Source organism: Panulirus ornatus, chromosome 15 (assembly GCF_036320965.1).
Source record: "Panulirus ornatus isolate Po-2019 chromosome 15, ASM3632096v1, whole genome shotgun sequence".
NCBI lineage: Eukaryota > Metazoa > Arthropoda > Malacostraca > Decapoda > Palinuridae > Panulirus > Panulirus ornatus.
Window position 1 is genome coordinate 59,266,967 of NC_092238.1, and position 22,435 is coordinate 59,289,401.

The window sequence follows — 22,435 nt, forward strand, 5'->3', positions numbered from 1 at the left end:
TTGGGACAGGAGCCATTGGTTGCTTGTGCAACAAAGAACCATCTAGAACAATAAGCTAGATACAGAGCCAAATGAGAAAACAAGCTAGACCCCTAGCACTTGGAAGAATAAGCTAGGCACTGAACAATCTGGGAGATAGCAAGGAGGGAAAACCCATCTGAAACAGCTACAAAGACATCAAAGAAAAGGGGTTTTGGGGACTGCTGACGGGGCCAAAGAGTATATGGGAAAAATTGTGGTCATGAGCCACCTTGATAATGCGAAGACAGGACATTTGGGACAGTTAGGACATAGAGCCCTGGGATAATAGGAAGTACGAAAATTTTGGGGGAACTATAGAGCATGGCCCCCGGGACAATAGTAAGGACGGATTCTTTTGGGAAAAGATCTGAGACAAAAAAACCGGGGAGCAAGTGTAGGAATGGGGTAGTTGTGGTAGCTAGTGTGACAAAGAGCCAGGGAAAAAATTAATGGGAAAAGGGCCTTTGTTAAAGCAGATAATGGACGCGAAACCACTGGGCTCGTGGAGGACTAATCTCTGGAACGGTAATCAGCGTAATCAGCTAGAGACCATGACGTAGACAGAGAATCAGCCGGAGACAACAAATGAGACAGAACTTGTAAGGCTGCTAGTGAAAAGGGGAAGATAGGACGGATGGGTCAGTTACAAAGACCCTTGCTAAAGAGGGCCCGTGGTTACCCCTAAAAAACAGATGGTAGCAGGCCAGCCAGTAGGGGCGTCAGTCTGGCCGGCGGTAGCAGGGTTGGTGCAAGCAAAGTTATAAATTACGGTTCAGGCATGACTGTTATCACCAAACTTGTGCATCCCCCGCTGCCTGTGTCTTCCCATTAAAGGAACTGCATGAGGAGTTACTGACACTAATGTTAGCACAGCTTCTTCCTATTATATCTCTCTTTTAAAGAAATTCTTCTATTTCGTAATCAATTTGCTGAACACATTACGCCCATTTGATATGTTTTTTTTTCAGAGTTTGGGATGACTATTTAAAAAAGCGTTTTTATTTTTTTTCTACCCCCTTAAGTTAATTGTTGTATATAATATATATTTTTTATATTTTTAATTTTATATATATTATATTATATAGTGAAGTGTTTTGGGATATCTGGGAGGGGATCTGGCGGGCGGAGGGCCCCATGGAAGGGGAAAGTAGATTTTTATGGGGGGGGGGAGGGGGCGAAAATTGGGAGCCTTAAAGAAGGGGGGGAAATTTCAAAGAACATTTTTGGGGAAAAGCAAAAATGGGGTATGTTTAAAGGGAATAGTGGTTCCAAAAAAGTTTTTATGGTTGGGGGAAAAGCGTGGGCTTGGATAGGTTGTGCGCAGGGGATGGATGTGTTTGGGAAAATGAGATTTTTTTGAGGAAAATATGTGGCGTGGGGTTGGTTTGATGGGAGAAAGTAACGAAAGGGAAAAGGAGATTTTTTGTGGGAAAAAAAAAAGAGCGGGTTTTGAGGAGCAGAAAAGGGGTTTTGAAATGGTTTGGGCAAAAGGGAAAAAGGAGAATGAGGAGGAAAGCTTGCCCCAAGGGATATATTGTTCGGAGGTGGGGGGGGAACGAGGAGAAGTGGGGGGCCCAAATTGGAGGGGGAAAAGATGAAGTAAAAAAGGGATTTTGTGTAAATGGGGGCCCTAAACATGCAGGGGGGGTTTAAAAGGGGGAGGTCAAAAAATAGAATAAATTTGGGGATCGATGGGGGTTATACCGGGGGGTTGACTTTGCTGAAAGTAAATTGAATCGGGAATTGTGAAGGGTCGGGGGGTGAACCATGGAAAGCTGTGAAAGGTTGTATATTTGCGTGTGTGGGTATGTATTACATGTTTTGGGGGGGTGGGTTGGGAAATTTTTTTTCGTCTTTTTTCCCTTGGGGCTACCTGAAAAGCGGGAGACACCCGACAAACCAAAAAAAAAAAAAAATTATTTTATATTTATATATTTTTATATAATAAAAATTTTATATATATATATTTTAATATGTATCCCTTTTGTAAAATTTGGCCTATGCAAGCGTTCCCCCATGAGTGATGCATACATTAAAAAAACCTTACCAAACCCTTTTTTAAAAAATTTCCCCATTTAAATTACCACCCAAAAAACCCACTTCCTGGCCGGTTTTTCCCCTTTCTGAAAAGCTTTTACTACCTGTCTTGTTTCCCAAATCTTCTCCTTGGGCCTCTCACTTTGCACACTACCTCGACGGAAAAAAACCCTATTTTAAGGCCTTCTATCATAAAAAACATTCAAAAAACCCCCTTAAAATTTGGCTCACTCCATCTCCTCACTCACCACTACTGTTATCCCCCCCCCCATTAGCCCTCTTCACTTTTCCCCTTTTTCCCCTTTGTCTTAGCTTTTATTTACCCCCTTTCCCAAAATACTTTTTATTCCCCTTTTAAAATTTTAAATGATACTTTTGCCCCCAAATTTTCCTCTTTTGCCCTTTTTTTGGCCTTTTGGCACCTTTCTCTTGCCTGCCTCTTTCTTTTATACTTTCTCCCACTTTTTTGCATTATTTTTCTGCAAAAATCTTTCCAAATGCCTTTCTTTTCTCTTTCCTAATAATTTTCCCTTTCCTTCATCCCCCACTCAAACCCTTTCTAATCTGCCCCCCCCACGTTTCTTTGCCAAAAAGTATATTTTGCACAACCCCTCACTGCTTCCCTAAATACACCCTATTCCTTTTTCCCACCCCACCTTACCTCGTTTGTTCTCCCCTTTTTTCCATTCTTTTATCATTCTCCTCGGTCCCTTCCTCAACATGTCCCTTTCCCAAAGGCCCTTCTCTCTTTCCCCCCCCTTCTTCCCCCCAACTTTTTTCTTCTTTTCTGAAAAACCCATACAAATCTTCACCTTCGCCCCCACAAGATATTGATCAGGAAAACCCTCCAGTGTATCTCCCCAGTACATCAACATTTCCAAAAAATCTCCCTTTCGCGCCCTATCTTTAACACGTAATCAAGCAAAGTGTTGGCCATTTTCCCCCTATTACATCCGATATGATGTATATATCTCTTTAAAACCCGGTATTTTTAATCACCAGTCCTTTTTTTAGCGCAAAAAATCCCCAAGCTCTCCCAATTCCATTTACAAAAACTAAAATCCATGTACAACAAACTTCCCTCAAAATGCCCCAATTTCTCCTTTACTTCAAATCAACCCCTCGTTAATCGGTTTTGGATTTTAAAAAATACTTTAAACATCACTCAGTTCCCAAAACCCCCGTGGGCCCCATGATCCTTCCTTCTCATGCCGGTTTCATATACACCCAAAAATAAAGGTGCCATCTCTTTTCCCTCCCCTTTCAGTTCTACACATTTTTAAACTAGGGGTTTACTTTTTTTTTCCCCTCGATTAAATTCCCACCAATCCTGTTTCAGGAGTAGGTTACCCTTTCCCTTTCCCCCAGTCCTTCAAAAACCCCTCTTCCTCTTTACCTTTGAGTTCCTTTCAATTAGAACCCAAAACATCCAGGTTCATTTCCCCAAAACATAATACCTTTTCTCTCCTTTTTTTTACATCTTGGTTAATCCCCCCCATTTACACACCCCAATCTGAGCCCTTTGAGGAAGGGTTTAGCACCCCCGGGACTCCCTCTTCTGTTTTTCCCCTTTTAGAAAATTAAAAAGCAATGAGGGGAGGTTTTAGCCCTGTTCCTTTTGAGGGGTTAAGGGTTTTAACAAAAGATCAGAATGGGGGGAAAAGCAGTGTGGTTTCAGGAAAAAGGTAGGGATGTGTGGATCCCGGAGTTTGCTTAGAAAAAAGTATGTGAGAAATACTAAGAAAAGCAAATGGATTTTTCACGAAAACACTTAAAGGATTGGGGAAAGGGTTTTGATAGAGTTTATTGGTGCTCTGTGGAAGGTAAAAAAGAAAATATGGGTAGGGGTAAGTTGTTTTTGAAGCCCCGTTTAAAGTTTTTATGAGGGGTTTTAAGGCATGTGTAGTGTAGGAAGGAGAAAAGTGAAAGGTTCTCAGTGAAAGTTGGGTTTTTGGAAGGGGTTTCGTGATGTCTCCTTTTTTGGTTTGACTTATAAATGGATGGGGTTGTTGGGGGAGTGTGGGGGGAAAAGAGTATTGGAAAGGGGGGAAAAGTGTGAAATTTAGTTGTGGATGAGGGGAACCCTTTGGGAAGTGGGGTAGTTGTTGTTCGTTTTTGTACAGGGGCAGGTGGGGGATTTGTGAGAAACTGCAAAAGCTTGGGACAAAGTTTGGTAAAGTGTGTAAAAAGAAGAAAGCTGAGAGCAAATTTTGAAAAAGGGAGAAAAGGTTATTGGGGTAATTTAGGGTTGGGGGGACAAGTCAATTGGGGAGGTAAGATTGAATGGAGAAAAACTGTGGGAAAGGGTGAAGTTTTTTAAATATTCTAGTAGTGGTTTTGGCAGCGGATGGAACCATGAAAGGGGAAAGGGTAAATTCATAAGGGGGGGTTTGGGGGGGGGGGCGAAAGTTCTTGGAGCGTTGAAAAATGTGGGGAAAGGGCGAGAACATTATCTGGGAAAATAAAAAAATGGGTATTTTTAAAGGGAAATTTAGTGGTTCCAACAATGTTATGTTGTTGCGGGGGCGGGGGCCCTAGGGAAAAAGAGTTGTGCGGTGGAGGGTGGCTGTGCTAAAAAATTTGAGTTTTTTGGGAGGACAATTTTGGGGTGGAGGTTTTTTTGATCGAGTAAGTAAAAAACCCGGGAAAGAGAGTGTGTGGTAATAAAAAAAAGTGTGGTTGAGAGAGAGAAGAGGGGGGTTTTAAAATGGTTTGGTCAATGGGGGAAAAATGAGAAAGGGAAAAAGTTTGCCCAAGAGGATATGTGCCCGAGGTAAAAGGGAAAAAGAAAAGGGGGGCCCAAAATTTGGGGGTGGAAAATTTGGTTTTTGTAAAAAAGTTTTTTCCAATGATGGGGGCTCGAACATGAAAGGAGGGAAAAAGGGGCGTGAAAGGAAAATAAAATTTAAATTTTGGAAACGATGGGGGTTTCCCCGTGGTCGATGTGCTGTCAATGTGGGCGTGTGCGGGCGTATGGGGTAAACCCAGGGGAAAATAATGAGGGCCCGGGGATGGGGAAAGGGGAAAGATGTATTTTCAGGGGCTTTTATAAATGACTGTAGAGATGAGTGTGTACAAATGTGGCCTTTTTTTTATCTTTTTTAGCGCTACATTTGCGCAAAATGCTGGGGAATGGGGTTGTATTTCATGTTTTAGGGGTATAGATGGGAATAATTTAAAGGGAGAAAATTATTATATGTAATGGGCATTTAAGTATATTATATTTTTATGTTGGGGGGTGTATATTTTTTTTCATACGTTTGGGGCCCTTTTTTCGTGTGTTTCCTTAAAACTACCTGCTACTTTCGGGGCAGCAACCGAGCAAAAAAAGTAAATATATTTTATTTAAACAAAAAACAACCAATATAATATTTATATAATTTTATTATATCTTTTTATATATATAAATTTTTTATATATATTTTTTATTTTATATTTTATAAAATATAAAATATATATTTTTTTATATAAAATATAATTTTATATATATATATATTATAATTTTATATATATATATTTATATATTTTTAAAATTATATAAATATATATTATTTAAAAATAAATTTATATTTATATATATATATATACTATATATATATATATCTATATATATATAGAGAAAGAGAGAGAGAGAGAGAGAGAGAGGAGATTAGATATGATATAAACATTATATCGATATATATATATATATATATATATCTATTATATACATCTATATATATAAATACATATTTATATTATATATAATATTATATATATATATATATATATATATATATTATATATTATATATAATATATAATATATATATCTATATATCATGTATATATATATATATATATATATATATATAAATATTATATATATATATATATAATATATATATAAATACATACTAATATATCTATATATTATATAAAGATATATATATATATATATATATATATATATATATATATATATCTTATATATATAATAGGAAATGATTAGCATATGTCAGGGCAGGTATTAAGAATATATGGTGTAGGAGGTAAGTTGTTAGAAGCAGTGAAAAGTTTTTATCGAGGATGTAAGGCATGTGTACGTGTAGGAAGAGAGAAAAGTGATTGGTTCTCAGTGAATGTTGGTTTCCGGAAGGGGTGCGTGATGTCTCCATGGTTGTTTGACTTATAAATGGATGGGGTTGTTAGGGAGGTGAATGGAAGAGTATTGGAAAGAGGGGAAAGTGTGCAATTAGTTGTGGATGAGAGACCTTGGGAAGTGAGTCAGTTGTTGTTCGCTGTTGTACAGCGCAGGTGGCTGATTCATGTGAGAAACTGCAGAAGCTGGTGACTAAGTTTGGTAAAGTGTGTGAAAGAAGAAAGCTGAGAGCAAATGTGAATAAGAGCAAGGTTATTAGGTACAGTAGGGTTGAGGGACAAGTCAATTGGGAGGTAAGATTGAATGGAGAAAAACTGTAGGAAGTGAAGTGTTTTATATATCTAGTAGTGGATTTGGCAGCGGATGGAACCATGAAAGAGGAAGTGAATCATAAGGTGGGGGAGGGGGCGAAAGTTCTTGGAGCGTTGAAGAATGTGTGGAAGTCGAGAACATTATCTCGGAAATCAAAAATGGGTATTTTTGAAGGAATAGTGGTTCCAACAATGTTATGTTGTTGCGAGGCGTGGGCTATGGAAAGAGTTGTGCGGAGGAGGGTGGCTGTGCTAGAAATGAGTTGTTTGAGGACAATATGTGGTGTGAGGTGCTTTGATCGAGTAAGTAATAATACGGCAAGAGAGATGTGTGGTAATAAAAAGAGTGTGGTTGAGAGAGCAGAAGAGGGTGTTTTGAAATGGTTTGGTCACATGGAGAGAATGAGTAAGGAAAGATTGACCAAGAGGATATATGTGTCAGAGGTGAAGGGAACGAAGAGAAGTGGGAGACCAAATTGGAGGTGGAGAAATGGTGTGAAAAAGATTTTCAATGATGGGGGCTCGAACATGCAGGAGGGTAAAAGGCGTGCAAGGAATAGAGTGAATTGGAACGATGTGGTATACCGTGGTCGATGTGCTGTCAATGTGGGCGTGTGCAGCGTATGGGGTAAACCATGGAAAATAATGAGGGCCCTGGATGTGGAAAGGGAGATGTATTTTCAGTGCATTATAAATGACTGCTAGAGACTGAGTGTGTACGAATGTGGCCTTTTTTTATCTTTTCCTAGCGCTACATCGCGCACATGCTGGGGAATGGGGTTGCTATTTCATGTGTAGCGGGTATAGATGGGAATAAATAAAGGCAGACATTATGAACTATGTACATGTGCATATATGTATATTATATGTATATGTCTGGGGGTGTATATTTATTCATACGTTGGGCCATTCTTTCGTGTGTTTCCTTAAGCTACCTCGCTACTGCGGGAGACAGCAACAGAGCAAAATAGATAAATATATTTTATACACACACACACACACACATATATATATATATATATATATATATATATATATATATATATATATATATATATATATATATATATATATATATATATATATATATATATATATATATATATATATATATATATATATATATATATATATATATATATATATATATATATATATATATATATATATATATATATATATATATATATATATATATATATATATATATATATATATATATATATATATATATATATATATATATATATAGAGAGAGAGAGAGAGAGAGAGAGAGAGAGATATAGATATAGATATATACATATATAGATATATATATATATATATATATATATATATATACATATATATATATAAATACATATATATATATATATATATATATATATATATATATATATATATATATATATATATATATATATATATATATATATATATATATATATATATATGTATATATATATATATATATATATATATATATATATATATATATATATATATATATATATATATATAAATACATATATATATATATATATATATATATATATATATATATATATATATATATATATATATATATATATATATATATATATATATAATATGATATTGATAGATATGCTCAGTGGAAGGTATTAAGAATATATGGTGTGGGAGGCAAGTTGTTAGAAGCAGTGAAAAGTTTTTATCGAGGATGTAAGGCATGTGTACGTGTAGGAAGAGAGGAAAGTGATTGGTTCTCAGTGAATGTAGGTTTGCGGCACGGGTGTGTGATGTCTCCATGGTTGTTTAATTTGTTTATGGATGGGGTTGTTAGGGAGGTGAATGCAAGAGTTTTGGAAAGAGGGGCAAGTATGAAGTCTGTTGGGGATGAGAGAGCTTGGGAAGTGAGTCAGTTGTTGTTCGCTGATGATACAGCGCTGGTGGCTGATTCATGTGAGAAACTGCAGAAGCTGGTGACTGAGTCTGATAAAGTGTGTGAAAGAAGAAAGTTAAGAGTAAATGTGAATAAGAGCAAGGTTATTAGGTACAGTAGGGTTGAGGGTCAAGTCAATTGGGAGGTAAGTTTGAATGGAGAAAAACTGGAGGAAATAAAGTGTTTTAGATATCTGGGAGTGGATCTGGCAGCGGATGGAACCATGGAAGCGAAAGTGGATCATAGGGTGGGGGAGTTGGCGAAAATCCTGGGAGCCTTGAAGAATGTGTGGAAGTCGAGAACATTATCTGGGAAAGCAAAAATGGGTATGTTTGAAGGAATAGTGGTTCCAACAATGTTGTATGGTTGCGAGGCGTGGGCTATGGATAGAGTTGTGCGCAGGAGGATGGATGTGCTGGAAATGAGATGTTTGAGGAGAATATGTGGTGTGAGGTGGTTTGATCGAGTAAGTAACGTAAGGGTAAGAGAGATGTGTGGAAATAAAAAGAGCGTGGTTGAGAGAGCAAAAGAGGGTGTTTTGAAATGGTTTGGGCATATGGAGAGAATGAGTGAGGAAAGATTGACCAAGAGGATATATTTGTCGGAGGTGGAGGGAACGAGGAGAAGTGGGAGACCAAATTGGAGGTGGAAAGATGGAGTGAAAAAGATTTTGTGTGATCGGGGCCTGAACATGCAGGAGGGTGAAAGGAGGGCAAGGAATAGAGTGAATTGGAGCGATGTGGTATACCGGGGTTGACGCGCTGTCAGTTGATTGAATCAAGGCATGTGAAGCGTCTGGGGTAGACCATGGAAAGCTGTGTAGGTATGTATATTTGCGTGTGTGGGCGTATGTGTGTGCATGTGTGTGGGGGGGGTTGGCCCATTTCTTTCGTCTGTTTCCTTGCGCTACCTCGCAAACGCGGGAGACAGCGACAAAGTATAAAAGAAAAAGAAAAAAGAAAAAAAAAAATATATATATATATATATATATATATATATATATATATATATATATATATATATATATATATATATTTATTTATTCATTTATTCATTTTGCTTTATCGCTGTCTCTCGCGTTAGCGAGGTAGCACAAGGAAACAGACGAAAGAATGGCCCAACCCACCCACATACACATGTATATACATACACGTCCACACACGCAAATATACATACCTATATATCTCAACGTATACATATATATATATATACACACACACAGACATATACATATGTATACATGTACATAATTCATACTGTCTGCCTTTATTCATTCCCATCGCCACCCCGCCACACATGAAATAACAACCCCCTCCCCCCTCATGCGTGCGAGGTAGCGCTAGGAAAAGACAACAAAGGCCACATTCGTTCACACTCAGTCTCAAGCTGTCATGTAATTATTCACCGAAAACACAGCTCCCTTTCCACATCCAGGCCCCACAGAACTTTCCATGGTTTACCCAAGACGCTTCACATGCCCTGGTTCAATCCATTGACAGAACGTCGCCCCCGGTATACCACAGCGTTCCAATTCACTCTATTCCTTGCCCGCCTTTCACCCTCCTGCATGTTCAGGGCCCCGTCAATCAAAATCTTTTTCACTCCATCTTTGCACCTCCAATTTGGTCTACCACTTCTCGTTCCCTACACCTCTGACACATATATCCTCTTGGTCAATCTTTCCTCGCTCATTCTCTCCATGTGACCAAACCATTTCAAAACACCCTCTTCTGCTCTCTCAAACACACTCTTTTTATTTCCACACATCTCTCTTACCCTTACATTACTTACTCGGTCAAACCACCTCACGCCACATATTGTCCTCAAACATCTCATTTGTAGCACATCCACCCACCCTCTTGCGCACAACTCTATCCATAGCCCACGCCTCGCAACAATACAACATTGTTGGAACCACTATTACTTCAAACATACCCACATTTGCTTTCCGAGATAATGTTCTCGACTTCCAAACATTCTTCAAGGCTCCCAGAATTTTCGTCCCCTCCCCCACCCTATGATTCACTTCAGATTCCATTGTTCCATCCGCTGCCAGATCCACTCCCAGATATCTAAAACACTTTACTTCCTCTAGTTTTTCTACATTCAAACTTACCTCCCAATTGACTTGACCCTCAACCCTAATGTACCTAATAACTTTGCTCTTATTCACATATACTCTTAACTTTCTTCTTTCACACACTTTACCAAAATCAGTCACCAGCTTCTGCAGTTTCTCACATGAATCAGCCACCAGCGCTGCATCAACAGCGAACAACAACTGACTCACTTCCCAAGCTCTCTCATCCACAACACACTGCAAACTTGCCCCTCTTTCCAAGACTCTTGCATTCACCTCCCTAACAACCCCATCAGTAAACAAATTAAACAACCATAGAGACATCACACACCCCTGCCGCAAACCTACATTCACTGAGAACCACTCACTTTCCTCTCTTCGTACACGTACATATGCCTTACATCCCCGATAAAAACTTCTAACTGCTTCTAACAACCAGCCTCCCACACCATATATTCTTAATACCTTCCACAGAGCATCTCTATCAACTCTATCATGTGCCTCCTCGAGGTCCATAAATGCTACATACAAATCCATTTGCTTTTCTAAGTATTTCTCACATACATTCTTCAAAGCAAACACATGATCCACAAATCCTCTACCACTTCTGAAACCACACTGCTCTTCCCTAATCTGATGCTCTGTACATGCCTTCATCCTCTCAATCAATACCCTCTCATATGATTTACCAGGAATACTCAACAAACTTATACCTCTGTAATTTGAGCAATCACACTTATATGTATATATATGTATATATATATATATATATATATATATATATATATATATATATATATATATATATATATATATATATATATATATATATATATATATATATATATATATATATATATTCCCTCAAAGGCCCAGTTCTCTATTCTTAAAGCTACCTCGCTAACGCGGGAAATGGCGAATAGTTTGAATGAATGAAAAATATATATATATATATATATATATATATATATATATATATATATATATATATATATATATATATATATATATATAATCCATTGGGATAGGGGAGAAAGAATACTACCTACGCATTCCTCACGTGTCTTAGAAGGCGTCTAAAGGGGACGGGAGCGGGGGGCCAGAAAAACTCCCCTCATTGTATTTTAACTTTATAAAATGGGAAACAGAAGAAGGAGTCACGCGGGGAGTGCTTATCCTCCTCGAAGGCTCAGACTGGGGTGCCTAAATGTGTGTGGATGTAACCAAGATGAGAAAAAAACGAGAGATAGGTAGTATGTTTCAGGAAAGGAACTTGGATGTTTTGGCTCTGAGTGAAACGAAGCTCAAGGGTAAAGCGGAAGAGTGGTTTGGGAATCTCTTGGGAGTAAAGTCATTGGTTAGTGAGATGACAAGAGCAAGGGAAGGAATAGCACTACACCTGAAACAGTTGTCGGAATATGTCACAGAATGGAAAAAAAGTAAATTCCAAATTGATATGGGTAAAACTGACAGTTGAGGGAGAGAGATGGTTGATTATTGGTGCATATGCAACTGGGCATGAGAAGAAAGTTCATGAGAGGCAAGTGTTTTGGGAGCAACTGAATGAGTGTGTTAGTGGTTTTGATGCACAAGACCGGGTTATAGTGATGGGTGATTTGAATGCAAAGGTGAGTAATGTGGCAGTTGAGGGAATAATTGGTATACGTGGGGTGTTCAGTGTTGTAAATGGAAATGGTGAAGAGCTTGTAGATTTATTTGCTGGAAAAAGACGTGATTGGAATACCTGGTTTAAAAGACGAGATATACCTAAGTATACGTATGTAAGAAGGAGAGATGGCCAGAGAGCATTATTGGATTACGTGATATTTGATAGGCGCGCGAAAGAGAGACTTTTGAATGTTAATGTGCTGAGAAGTGCAACTGGAGGGATGTCTGATCATTATGTTGTGGACGCGAAGGTGAAGATTTGTATGGATTTTCAGAAAAGAAGAGCGAATATTGAGTTGAAGAGAGTGGTGAGAGTTAGTGAGCTTGGGAAGAAGACTTGTGCAAGGAAGTACCAGGAGAGACTGAGTACAGAATGGAAAAAGGTGAGAACAAAGGAGGTAGGGGGAGTGGGGGATGAATGGAATGTATTTAGGGAAGCAGTGATGGCTTGCGCAAAAGATGCTTGTGGCATAAGAAGCGTGGGAGGTGGGTCGATTTGAAAGGGTAGTGAGTGGTGGGATGAAGAAGTAAGATTATTAGTGAAAGAGAAGAGAGAGGCATTTGGACGATTTTAGCAGGGAAAAAATGTAAATGAGTGGAAGATGTATAAAAGAAAGAGGCAGGAGGTCAAGAGAAAGGTGCAAGAGGTGAAAAAGAGGGCAAATCAGAGTTGGGGTGAGAGAGTATCATTAAATTTTAGGGAGAATAAAAAGATGTCTTGGAAGGAGGTAAATAGAGTGCGTAAGACAAGGGAGCAAATGGGAACTTCAGTGAAGGGGGCTTATGGGGAGGTGATAACAAGTAGTGGTGATGTGAGAAGGAGATGGAGCGAGTTTTTTGAAGGTTTGTTGAATATATTTGATGATATAGTGGCAGATATAGGGTGTTTTGGTCGAGGTGGTGTGCAAAGTGAGAGGGTTAGGGAAAATGATTTGGTAAACAGAGAAGAGGTAGTAAAAGCTTTGCGGAAGAGTAAAGCCAGCAAGGCAGCAGGTTTGGATTTTGTTGCGTGGAATTTAGTAAAAAAGGGGATGACTGTATTGTTGACTGGTTGGTAAAGTTATTTAATGTATGTATGATTCACGGTGAGGTGCCTGAGGTTTGGCGGAATGCTTGCATAGTGCCACTGTACAAAGGCAAAGGGGATAAGAGTGAGTGCTCAAATTACAGAGGTAAAAGTTTGTTGAGTATTCCTGGCAAATTATATGGGAGGGTATTGATTGAGAGGGTGAAGGCATGTACAGAGCATCAGATTGTGAAAGAGCAGTGTGGTTTCAGAAGTGGTAGAGGATTTGTGGATTAGTTGTTTGCTTTGAAGAATGTATGTGAGAAATACTTAGAAAAGCAAATGTATTTGAAAGTAGCATTTATGGATCTGGAGAAGGCATATGATAGAGTTGATAGAGAAGCTCTGTGGAAGGTACTAAGAATGTATGGTGTGGTAGGCAAGTTGTTAGAAGCAGTGAAACGTTTTTATCGAGGATGTAAGGCATGTGTACGTGTAGGAAGAGAGGAAAGTGATTGGTTCTCAGTGAATGTAGGTTTGCAGCAGGGGTGTGTGATGTCTCCATGGTTGTTTAATTTGTTTATGGATGGGTTTGTTAGAGAGGTGAATGCAAGAGCTTGGAAAGAGGGGTAAGTATGCAGTCTGTTGTGGATGAGAGAACTTGGGAAATGAGTCAGTTGTTGTTCGCTGATGATACAGCGCTGGTGGCTGATTTATGTGAGAAACTGCATATGCTGGTGACTGAGTTTGGTAAAGTGTGTGAACGAAGGAAGTTAAAAGTAAATGTGAATAAGAGCAAGGTTATTAGGTACAGTAGGGTTGAGGGTGAAGTCAATTGGAAGGTAAGTTTGAATGGAGAAAAACTAGAGGAAGTGAAGTGTTTTAGATATCTGGGAGTGGATCTGGGAGCGGATGGAACCATGGAATCGGAAGTGAATCATAAGTTTGGGGAAGTGGGGAGAATTCTGGGAGCCTTGAAGAATGTGTGCAAGTCGAGAACATTATCTCGGAAAACAAAAATGGGTATGTTTGAAGGAATAGTGGTTCCAATAATGATGTATTTTTGCGAGGCGTGGGCTATGGATAGAATGGTGCTCAGGAGGGTGGATGTGCTGATATGAGATGTTTGAGAACAATATGTGGTGTGAGGTGGTTTTATCGAGTAAGTAATGTAAGGGTAAGAGATATGTCTGGTAATAAAAAGAGTGTGGTTGAGAGAGCAGAAGAGGGTGTTTTGAAATGGTGAATTGGAATGATATGGTACACCGGGGTCGACCTGCTGTCAATGAATTGAACCAGGGCATGTAAAGCGTCTTGGGTAAGCCATGGAAAGTTCTGTGGGCCCTGGATGTGGAAAGGGAGCTGTGGTTTCGGTGCATTATTACATAACAGCTAGAGACTGAGTGTGAACTAATGTGGCCTTTGTTGTCTTTTCCTAGCGCTACCTCGCACACAAGAGGAGGGAGAGGGTTGTTATTCCATGTCTGGCGGGGTGGCGATGGGAATGAATAAAGACACATAGTATGAATTGTTTATATGTGTCTATATGTATATGTCTGTGTGGGTATATATATGTGTACATTGAGATGTATAGGTATGTATATTTGCTTGTGTGGACGTGTATACATATACATGTGTATGTGCGTGGGTTGGGCCATTGTTTCGTCTGTTTCATTGCGCTACCTCGCTAACGCGGTAGACAGCGACAAAGAAAAATATATATATATATATATATATATATATATATATATATATATATATATATATATATATATATATATATATATATATATATATATATATATATATATATATATATTTATTTATTTATCTATTTTGCTTTTTCGCTGTCTCCCGCGTTAGCGAGGTAGCGCAATGAAACAGACGAAACAATGGCCCAACCCGCCCACATACACATGTATATACATACACGTCCACACACGCACAATATTCATACCTATACATCTCAATGTACACATATATATACACACACAGACATATACATATATACACATGTACATAATTCATACTGTCTGCCTTCATTTGTTCCCATCGCCACCTCGTCACACATGGAATAACAACCCCCTCCCCACTCATGTGTGCGAGGTAGCGCTAAGAAAAACACCAAAGGCCCCATTCGTTCACACTCAGTCTCTAGCTGTCATGTATTAATGCAAAGAAACCACAGCTCCCTTTCCACATCCAGTTCCCACACACTTCGCATGGTTTACCCCAGACGCTTCACATGCACTGGTTCAATCCATTGACAGCACGTCGACCCCGCTATACCACATCGTTCCAATTCACTCTATTCCTTGCACGCCTTTCACCCTCACGCATGTTCAGGCCCCGATCACTCAAAATCTTTTTCACTCCATCTTTCCACCTAAAATTTGGTCTCCCACTTCTCCTCGTTCCCTCCACCTCTAACACATATATCCTCTTGGTCAATCTTTCCCCACTCATTCTCTCCATGTGACCAAACCATTTCAAAACACCCTCTTCTGCTCTCTCAACCACATTCTATTTATTTCCACACATCTCTCTCACCCTTACATTACTTACTCCATCAAACCACCTCACACCACATTTTGTCCTCAAACATCTCATTTCCAGCACATCCACCCTCCTGCACACAACTCTATCCATTGCCCACGGCTCGCAACCATACAACATTGTTGGAATCACTATTCCTTCAAACATACCCATTTTTGCTTTCCGAGATAATGTTCTCGAATTCCAAACATTCTGCAAGGCTCCCAGAATTTTCGCCCCCTCCCCCACCCTATGATTCACTTCCGCTTGCATGGTTCCATCAGCTGCCAGATCCACTCACAGATATCTAAAACACTTCACTTCCTCCAGCTTTTCTCCATTCAAACTTACCTCCTAATTGACTTGACCCTCAACCCTACTGTAACTAATAACCTTGCTCTTATTCACATTTCCTCTTAACTTCCTTCTTTCACACACTTTACCAAACTCAGTCACCAGCTTCTGCAGTTTCTTACATGAATCAGCCACCAGCGTTGTATCATCAGTGAACAACAACCGACTCACTTCCCAAGCTCTCTCATCCACAACAGACTTCATACTTGCCCCTCTTTCCAAAACTCTTGGATTCACCTCCCTAACAACCCCATCCATAAACAAATTAAACAACCATGGAGACATCACACACCCCTGCCGTAAACCTACATTCACTGAGAACCAATCACTTTCCTCTCTTCCTACACGTACACATGCCTTACATCCTCGATAAAAACTTTTCACTGCTTCTAACAACTTGCCTACCACACCATATATTCTTAATACCTTCCACAGAGCATCTCTATCAACTCTATCATATGCCTTCTCCAGATCCATAAATGATACATACAAATCCATTTGTTTCTCTAAGTATTTCTTGCATACATTCTTCAAAGCAAACACCTGATCCACACATCCTCTACCACTTCTGAAACCATACTGCTCTTCCCCAGTCTAATGCTCTGTACATGCCTTCACCCTCTCAATCAATACCCTCCCTTATAATTTACCAGGAATACTCAACAAACTTATATCTCTGTAATTTGAGCTCTCACGCTTATCCCCTTTGCCTTTGTACAATGGCACTATGCAAGCATTCCGCCAATCCTCAGGCACCTCACCATAAATCATACATACATTAAATAACCTTACCAACCAGTCAACAATACAGTCACCCACTTTTTTACTAAATTCCACTGCAATGGCATCCAAATCTGCTGCCTTGCCGGCTTTCATCTTCCGTAAAACTTTTACTACCTCTTCTCTATTTACCAAATCATTTTCCCTAACCCTCTCACTTTGCACACCACCTCGACTAAGACACCCCACATCTGCCACTCTCTCATCAAACACATTCAAAAAACCTTCAAAATACTCACTTCATCTCCTTCTCACATCACCACTACTTGTTATCACCTCCCCATTAGCCCCCTTCACTGAAGTTCCCATTTGCTCCCTTGTCTTACGCACTTTATTTACCTCCTTCCAAAACATCTTTTTATTTTCCCTAAAATTTAATGATACTCTCTCAACCCAACTCTCATTTGCCCTCTTTTTCACCTCTTGCACCTTTCTCTTGACCTCCTGTCTCTTTCTTTTATACCTCTCTCACTCATTTGCATTTTTTCCCTGCAAAAATCGTTCAAATGCCTCTCTCTTCTCTTTCACTAATAATCTTACTTCTTCATCCCAACACTCACTACCTTTTCTAATCAACCCACCTCACACGCTTCTCATGCCACAAGCATCTTTTGCGCAAGCCATCACTGCTTCCCTAAATACATCCCATTCCTCCCCCACTCCCCTTACCTCCTTTGTTCTCACCTTTTTCCATTCTGTACTCAGTCTCTCCTGGTACTTCCTCACACAAGTCTCCTTCCCAAGCTCACTTACTCTTACCACTCTCTTCACCACAACATTCTCTCATCTTTTCTGAAAACCCCCACAAATCTTCACCTTTGCTTTCACAATATAATGATCAGACATCCCTCCAGTTGCACCTCTCAGCACATTAACATCCAAAAGTCTCTCTTTCGTGCGTCTATCACTTAACACGTAATCCAATAACGCTCTCTGGCCATCTCTCCTACTTACATACGTATACTTATGTATATCTCGCTTTTTAAACCAGGTATTCCCAATCACCAGTCCTTTTTCAGCAAATAAATCTACAAGCTCTTCAACCTTTCCATTTACAACACTGAACACTCCATGTGTACCAATTATTCCCTCAACTGCCACATTACTCACCTTTGCATTCAAATCACCCATCACAATAACCCTGTCTTGTGCATCAAAACCACTAACACACTCATTCAGCTGCTCCCAAAACACTTCCCTCTCATGATCTTTCTTCTCATGCCCAGGTGCATATGCACCAATAATCACCCATCTCTCTCCATCAACTTTCAGTTTTACCCATATCAATCTAGAATTTACTTTCTTACACTCTATCACATACTCCCACAACTCCTGATTCAGGAGTAGTGCTACTCCTTCCCTTGCTCTTGTCCTCTCACTAACTCCTGACTTTACTCCCAAGACATTCCCAAACAACTCTTCCCCTTTACCATTTAGCTTCGTTTCACTCAGAGCCAAAACATCCAGGGTTCTTTCCTCAAACATACTACCTATCTCCCCTTTTTTCACATCTTGGTTACATCCACACACATTTAGACACTCCAATCTGAGCCTTCGAGGAGGATGAGCACTCCTCGCCTGACTCCTTCTTCTGTTTCCCCTTTTAGAAAGTTAAAATACAAGAAGGGGAGGGTTTCTGGCCCCCCGCTCCTGTCCCCTTTAGTTGCTTTCTACGACACGTGAGGAACGCGTGGGAAGTATTCTTAAATCCGTATCCCCAGGGATATATATATATATATATATATATATATATATATATATATATATATATATATATATATATATATATATATATATATATATATATATATATATATATATATATATATATATATATATATATATATATATATATATATATATATATATATATATATATATATATATATATATATATATATATATATATATTATATATGTATATATATATATATATATATATATATATATATATATATATATATATATATATATATATATATATATATTTCTTTCTTTCAAACTACTCGCCATTTCCCGCATTAGCGAGGTAGCGTTAAGAACTGAGAACTGGGCCTGTGAGGGATTATCCTCACCTGGCCCACTTCTCTGATCCTTCTTTTGGAAAATTAAAAAAGAGATAATAATGAGAGGGGAGGATTTCCAGCCCCCCGCTCCCTCCCCTTTTAGTCGCCTCCTACGACACGCACGGAATACGTGGGAAGTATTCTTTCTCCCCTATCCCCAGGGATATAATATATATATATATATATATATATATATATATATATATATATATATATATATATATATATATATATATATATATATATATTTTTTTTTTTTATTATACTTTGTCGCTGTCTCCCGCGTTTGCGAGGTAGCGCAATGAAACAGACGAAAGAAATGGCCCAACCCCCCCCATACACAAATATATACATACGTCCACACACGCAAATATACATACCTACACAGCTTTCCATGGTTTACCCCAGACGCTTCACATGCCTTGATTCAATCCACTGACAGCACGTCAACCCCGGTATACCACATCGCTCCAATTCACTCTATTCCTTGCCCTCCTTTCACCCTCCTGCATGTTCAGGCCCCTATCACACAAAATCTTTTTCACTCCATCTTTCCACCTCCAGTTTGGTCTCCCTCTTCTCCTCGTTCCCTCCACCTCCGACACATATATCCTCTTGGTCAATCTTTCCTCACTCATTCTCTCCATGTGCCCAAACCACATCAAAACACCCTCTTCTGCTCTCTCAACCACGCTCTTTTTATTTCCACACATCTCTCTTACCCTTACGTTACTCACTCGATCAAACCACCTCACACCACACATTGTCCTCAAACATCTCATTTCCAGCACATCCATCCTCCTGCGCACAACTCTATCCATAGCCCACGCCTCGCAACCATACAACATTGTCGGAACCATTATATATATATATATATATATATATATATATATATATATATATATATATATATATATATATATATATATTTATATATATATATATATATATATATATATATATATATATATATATATATATATATATATATATATATATATATATATATATATATATATATATAAAGTTAAGAGTAAATGTGAATAAGTGCAAGGTTATTAGGTACAGTAGGGTTGAGGGTCAAGTCAATTGGGAGGTGAGTTTGAATGGAGAAAAACTGGAGGAAGTGAAGTGTTTTAGATATCTGGGAGTGGATCTGGCAGCGGATGGAACCATGGAAGCGGAAGTGGATCATAGGGTGGGGGAGGGGGCGAAAATCCTGGGGGCCTTGAAGAATGTGTGGAAGTCGGGAACATTATCTCGGAAAGCAAAAATGGGTATGTTTGAAGGAATAGTGGTTCCAACAATGTTGTATGGTTGCGAGGCGTGGGCTATGGATAGAGTTGTGCGCAGAAGGATGGATGTGCTGGAAATGAGATGTTTGAGGACAATGTGTGGGTGAGGTGGTTTGATCGAGTGAGTAACGTAAGGGTAAGAGAGATGTGTGGAAGTAAAAAGAGCGTGGTTGAGAGAGCAGAAGAGTGTGTTTTGAAGTGGTTTGGGCACATGGAGAGGATGAGTGAGGAAAGATTGACCAAGAGGATATATGTGTCGGAGGTGGAGGGAACAAGGAGAAGAGGGAAACCAAATTGGAGGTGGAAAGATGGAGTGAAAAAGATTTTGTGTGATCGGGGCCTGAACATGCAGGAGGGTGAAAGGAGGGCAAGGAATAGAGTGAATTGGAGCGATGTGGTATACCTGGGTTGACGTGCTGTCAGTGGATTGAAGCAGGGCATGTGAAGCGTCTGGGGTAAACCATGGAAAGCTGTGTAGGTATGTATATTTGCGTGTGTGGACGTATGTATATACATGTGTATGGGGGGGTTGGGCCATTTCTTTCGTCTGTTTCCTTGCGCTACCTCGCAAACGAGGGAGACAGCGACAAAGTATAATAAAATAAATAAATATATATATATATATATATATATATATATATATATATATATATATATATATATATATATATATATACGAATAAAGTGTATATGAACGCGCATCTTCATAGAACATACAAAGCTCCAACAGCCAGGACCGAACCTGGGACCCCTAGTGCAAGAGGCAGGCATGCTAACCGCTAGGCTTATGGACTGTATAATAGGAAACAACTATTCGAAATACTAAGTACTCGAATACCCTTCGTCTCACAATGGTGAGCAACGGGGTCTATCGGTTGTTTCCGAACAGAACACATAGCCAACTGATAGCGTTTTACAGAACCTGACTGTACAACGCGGAGTTATATGAATACGAATAAAGTGTATATGAACGCGCACCTTCATAGAACATACAAAGCTCCAACAGCCAGGATCGAACCTGGGACCCCTTGTGCAAGAGGCAGGCATGCTAACCGCTAGGCTAACGGACTGTATAATAGGAAACCACTATTCGAAATACTAAGTACTCGAATACCCTTCGTCTCACAATGGTGAGCAACGGGGTCTATCGGTTGTTTCCGAACAGAACACATAGCCAGCTGATAGCGTTTTACCGAACTTGACTGTACAACGAGGAGTTATATGAATACGAATAAAGTGTATATGAACGCGCACCTTCATAGAACATACAAAGCTCCAACAGCCAGGATCGAACCTGGGACCCCTTGTGCAAGAGGCAGGCATGCTAACCGCTAGGCTAAGGGACTGTATAATAGGAAACAACTATTCGAAATACTAAGTACTCGAATTCCCTTCGTCTCACAATGGTGAGCAACGTGGTTGCCTCTTGAACAAGGGGTTCCAGGTTCGATCCTGGCTGTTTGAGCTTTATATGATATATATATATATATATATATATATATATATATATATATATATATATATATATATATATATATATATATATATATATATATATATATATATATATATATATTATATTCTAACTTTCTAAAATGGGACACAGAAGAAGGAGTCACGCGGGGAGTGCTCATCCTCCTCGAAGTCTCAGTTTGGGGTGTCTAAGTGTGTGTGGATGTAACCAAGATGAGAAAAAAGAAGAGATAGGTAGTATGTTTGAGGAAAGGAACCTGGATGTTTTTCTCCGAGTGAAACGAAGCTCAAGGGTAAATGGAAAGAGTGCTTTGGGAATTTCTTGGGATTAAAGTCATGGGTTAGTGAGAGGACAAGAGCAAGTGAAGGAGTAGCACTACTCCTGAAACAGGAGTGGTGGGAGTATGTGATAGAGTGTAAGAAAGTAAATTCAAGATTGATATGGGTAAAAGTGAAAGTTGATGGAGAGAGATGGCAACGTTATTATTGGTGGATATGCACCTGGGCATGAGAAGAAAGATCATGAGGGGCAAATGTTTTGGGAGCAGCTGATTGAGTGTGTTAGTGGTTTTGATGCACAAGACTGGGCTATAGTGTTGGGTGATTTGAATGCAAAGGTGAGTAATGTGGCAGTAGAGGAAATAGTTGGTATACATGCGGTGTTCATTGTTGTGAATGGAAATGGTGAAGAGCTTGTAGATTTATGTGCTGAAAAAGGATATACCAAGATATACGTATGTAAGTA